The following is a 5,441-nucleotide window of genomic DNA, read 5'->3' as shown; positions in this document are numbered from 1 at the left end:
TTCTGGGCGTTTAACGCCAGATTTACAGCGTTCTGGGCGTTCAGAAAAATGCCCAGTAACAAAGGACTTCCTGGCGTTCAACGCCAGAAATAAGCAGCAGCTGGGCGTTGAACGCCCAGGAGAAGCAGCATTTGGGCGTTGAACGCCCAAAACATGCAGCGTTTGGGCGTTCAAATGCCAGGATGGTGGGGAGGAGGTAAATTCATTTTTTTCTTCAAATTTTTATTTTAATCCTAATTTTCATGTTTCAATTCATGATTTCTTGCATAAACATGTTAAGAACCCTGATTTCTAAAATCCCTAATTTCTAAAAACCCTTCTTTAAAAATATTAAATGTATCTTAATCCATAAGCACAAATCCNNNNATTGTTCATACCCACCCTGACAAGATTAGGGAGATCTTAAAGCTACCTCAGCTGAAAGATGATCCAGACTCCTTCAATAGGACAATGATGAGAACAGACAAGGGCCTGGATAAGATTCTAGAGGATATATGTATCCCTGGAGCCAGGTGGACCACCAGCACGAAGGGTGTTCCAAATCAACTCAAAAGAGAAGATCTCAAACGAGTCACCAGAGGATGGCTGGATTTCATTGGGCATTCTCTGCTGCCCACTAGCAACCGTTCTGAAGTCACTATTAGAAGAGTAGTGATGATCCATTGCATCATGATGGGAAAAGAAGTGGAAGTTCATCAACTGATTTCAACTGAATTTTACAAAATTGCAAACAAAAATTCCAAAGATGCCAGGTTAGCTTATCCAAGCTTGATTTCTATGCTCTGCAAGGACGCTGGAGTAAGGATGGGAATAACTGAGTATATCTCAATTGAGCGACCAATCACCAAAGCATCAATGGAAAAACATCAAGCACAGGATGACCCCAACAAGAAGAAAACACAGGAATTTCTCCCAGAAATCCCTCAATCTGAATACTGGGAGTATCTTGAAACATCAGTTACCAACATGCAAGAAGCTATGGAACAAATAATGAAAGAACAGAAGGAACAAAGTAGCATTCTTTTCTATTTGATTAAAGAACAGGAGGAGCAAGGGCGCGACTTAAGGGAATTGAAGCGCCAGAAATTATCTCTTGAAGGACCAAGCACCCTGCAGATTAGAGGAACATCCACTCCCCAGAACAAAGGTTGTTAAATTCCAATCTTAGCCTTAACTCTATGATAACTGTTCTTATTCTAGTTTTACCTTAGGAGTCATATAGTAGTAATTAGTATCTATATTTTTATTTTATCTCCAATTAAGCTATAATTTAATTTTCTCATCATCATCAAACATGAATAAAATAGAAGAATTTCTTTAGAATAAGAGGCAATAATTTTCGAGTTTTTAATAAGAACATTCTAATTATTTACATGTGGTGCCAATGCTTTCTGTCTTCTGAATGAATGCTTGAACAGTGCATATGTCTTTTGAATTTGATGTTTAAGACTGTTAAATATGTTGGCTCTTGAAAGAATGATGAACATGAGACATGTTATTGATAATCTGAAAAATCATAAGAATGATTCTTGAAGCAAGAAAAAGCAGCAAAGAACAAAGCTTGTAGAAAAAAAAATAGAAAGAAAAAAAAAAGCAAGTAGAAAAAGCCAAAAGCTCTTAAAACCAAGAGGCAAGAGCAAAAAGCCAATAACCCTTAAAACCAAAAGGCAAGGGTAAATAAAAAGGATCCCAAGGCTTTGAGCATCAGTGGATAGGAGGGCCTATGGATTTTCTGGAGCTACAGAACTTCAAATGGCGCGCTTCCAATTGCGTTGGAAATTAGACATCCAGGGCTTTCCAGCAATATATAATAGTCCATACTTTTCCCAAGGATAGATGACGTAAACTGGCGTTCAACGCCAGTTCCATGCTGTTGTCTGGCGTCCAACGCCAGAAACAAGTTACAAAGTGGAGTTCAACGCCAGAAAAGGATCCAAAGCTGGCGTTGAATGCCCAAAACAGCCCTATGCACGTGATTAGCTTAAGTCTCAGCCCCAGCACACACCAAGTGGGCCCCAGAAGTGGATTTCTACACCATCTATCATAGTTTACTCATTTACTGTAAACCTAGTTTACTAGTCTAGTATTTAAACAACTTTTAGAGACTTGTTTTGTATCTCATAACATTTTTAGATCTGAACTTTGTACTCTTTGAAGGCATGAGTCTCTAAACTCCATTGTTGGGGGGTGAGGAGCTCTGTTGTGTCTCGATGAATTAATGCAAGTATTTCTGTTTTCCATTCAAACATGCGTGTTCCTATCTAAGATATCCATTCGCGCCTAATTATGGAGAAGGTGATGATCCGTGACACTCATCACCTTCCTCAATCCATGAACGCGTGTCTGACAATCACCTCCGTTTTACATCAGCTTGAATGAGTATCTTTTAGATTCCTTAATCAGAATCTCCGTGGTATAAGCTAGATTGATAGCAGCATTTTTGAGAATTCAGAAAGTCTAAACCTTGTCTGTGGTATTCCGAGTAGGATTCTGGGATTGAATGGCTGTGATGAACTTCAAAATCACAAGTGCTGGGCGTAGTGACAAACGCAAAAGGATAGTAAATCCTATTCCGGTATGATTGAGGACCTGCAGATGATTAACCTTGCGGTGACAGCGCACTTGGACCCTTTTCACTGGAAGGATGGACGGTAGCCATTGACAACGGTGATCCACCAACATACAGCTTGCCATAGGAGGAACGTGCGTGCGTGAAGAAGAAGATAGGGAGAAAGCAGAGATTCAAAAAGGCATAGCATCTCCAAAACTCCAACATATTCTCATCTACTGCATAACAAGTAACCTTTAATTCATGCTCTCTTGTTCATTTGCAAGTCAATTGATAACCACTAATTAATATCCTGACTAAGAGTTGCAAGATAACCATAGCTTGCTTCAAGCCAACAATCTCCGTGGGATCAACCCTTACTTACGTAAGGTATTACTTGGACGACCCAGTGCACTTGCTGGTTAGTTGTGCGGAATTACATAGTGTGAAGTAATTTTCGTGCACCAATTCTCTTGAGGACTTTCACCAAATTGACAATTTTGTTACACCAAAATAATGAGTTGGGGTTTCAACTCAAAGTTATTAGCATTTATAGTAGAAGTGATAATTCTACTGCCATAATGCCCAGGATTTGGAGTAGTGAAGGATCCAAGAGTCCTCCTAGCTTGCTAGTTTTTAATGATATTGTGGGCAATGGCATTATTGTTGTTCTCTGCCATGTCAATTTTAATTTCTTCTTCAATTTTCTCTTCAATTTCTTCTTCTATTCTCTGGTCTCTAGCATGTTTTCTTTTCCTCTAAAGAGTCCTTTCAATTTTAGGATCAAATTGAAGAGGTTCTTTATTCTTATTGTTCTACATAAACACACACAGAAAACACGAAAAATTGGAATTTCTTACGTCAAAGTAAAGGGAATCCCCAGTGAAGTAACTAACAAAAATTAAATAACAAGAAAAGAAAAAGTATAATCTAGGTAATCAATTGATTGGGATGATGTTAAACTTAATTAATCCCTGACAATGGTTCCAAAAACCTAATTCAGATTTTACAAATCACAAATATCGGTAAGTACACCGAATCATCTCAAGTAATACCACGGGAGTGGGTTATTATTCCCACGAGGATTAACAGATTAAGCAAGTAATAGTTAATTGATTATTCTAGTCAGACAATCACAAACTTAGGATTTCAAGAACACTTAGCATAATAACAGTGAATTTAACCAAAGCAATAAGAAACGAGTGAGAAAAAAATATGATTAAGAGAGTTAAGGGTTCAGAGATGTTAAACATTCTGGAAAAATACTTTTCACTCTCCACCTTGATTATGCAAAGATGTACTTATGGCAAATTATAAATAATCAAACTCCAAATCCTTGGTAATTCAATTTCTCTAATCCTAATTGTTCCGAGGGTTACCTGAAACTAAAGGTCGATCTCGGATGAGATCTTGTTATTGTGGCCGGAGCTGTCGTATCTGACTTGTTGGATATGGTGGTGCTGCTGATCCTTGATCACCGAAGGGTGGTGGTACCTGCAAGAGACTCTGATGCTTAAGTTAGCACGTGCTTTAGGCATGTTTTTTTGTGTAGAATCAGAGTGTGAATTATACCTGAGTGCTCCAGTGTATTTATAGTAGTGTGGAGTGACCTCCCTTTGAGATAAGTTAGTTATCTTATCTTATCTTTTGTGGGTGAGTCCCTTTACCTTTGGCCAGCCGCCTTTAGGTGGGCTGTGATCTTCTGCTTTGGGCCTACTTGGGCCCTTATAGCCATTTGGCCGAGCTCTTTGGGAAGAGGTCGGTGTCGACCAACCTTTGTAAGAGGTCGGTCGTTTTTGTCTTCATCCAACCCAGCTCGCCTAGCTCGACCCTTGGTATGAACAGTGCCCCTGCTCGAGCTTCGATCTTCCCTTGAGGTCGTGGTTTCCAGCCTCAATCCGCTAGGGAAGTTGTGTTCGAGCATCTTGGTCCAAGCTGTACTTCTGTCGCTAAGTTTAAATACGAAGCATTTTTTGTTTTTTGCCTCCTTTGTCGCGTTCGTTTCTCTTGGGAATACGCACGGGCCTTTAATGCTCATTGATTGGGCTTTACATTTTGTTCTTTGCCATTTCTTTTCCCTCTTGTAACTTCATTTGAACATCAAAGGAGAGGTTTTTGCCTTCATTCCGCATGCCTTTGTCTTTGTTCAGGATTCAAATTGCGACCTTTTTTTGTTTCTGTTTCTTTGTTCTGGGGACTCGTAGGTATTTAGGTGATGGGGCTAGGGTTTCCATTAGAATCTTTATTATTTCATTGATTTTCCTGTGTACTTGTATCATCCCTGCCTCCAAAGGGTGCCCCTGGTCTTTGTTGGTGTTTTTTGTTAAACTTGGGGTGCCCTTTTGCTGGGATATTCCTTGTGCGCTAGTTTTCTTACTCTCTATTTTTTGTTCGAGTTGTTTCGGTAGTGACCTGTTTTTTCTATTTTTTACTGTAGGGATAGTTGGTTTATGTCTTCACGAAAAAATATTATCGAGATGTCTTCCAAAGTTCCTGCTGGTATGGCCGATTTGCTGGATTCGATAGTTCTGATGTGTGTGACCGTAGCTGATCCCGAGTAGTGTGCATGGCTTAGGAGATTCCATAGGGTCTGTAGCAATAGGGATGATGAAAAGAATTATGAACTGGTGTCTCCCGATCCTAAGGAGAGGGTTAGTTTCCCTTCCTTAACTCAGGGAGAACGACCCTTCTTTTATGCTTATGACTACTTCTTTAGTCAGCTGAATATCACCATCCCTTTTTCTGCTTTTGAGACTGACCTCTTATGGACTTGTAATGTGGCCCCTTCCCAGCTGCATCCAAACTCTTGGGATTTCATTAAGATTGTTCCAGGTGTTGTGCCAGGAACTAGGTGTCCGACCTACTACTCCCTCTTTCTTTATCTTTTTGTGTT

The sequence above is a fragment of the Arachis ipaensis genome, chromosome B10 (assembly GCF_000816755.2).
Source record: "Arachis ipaensis cultivar K30076 chromosome B10, Araip1.1, whole genome shotgun sequence".
Taxonomy (NCBI): Eukaryota; Viridiplantae; Streptophyta; class Magnoliopsida; order Fabales; family Fabaceae; genus Arachis; species Arachis ipaensis.
Note: the sequence above shows the minus strand (reverse complement) of the source record.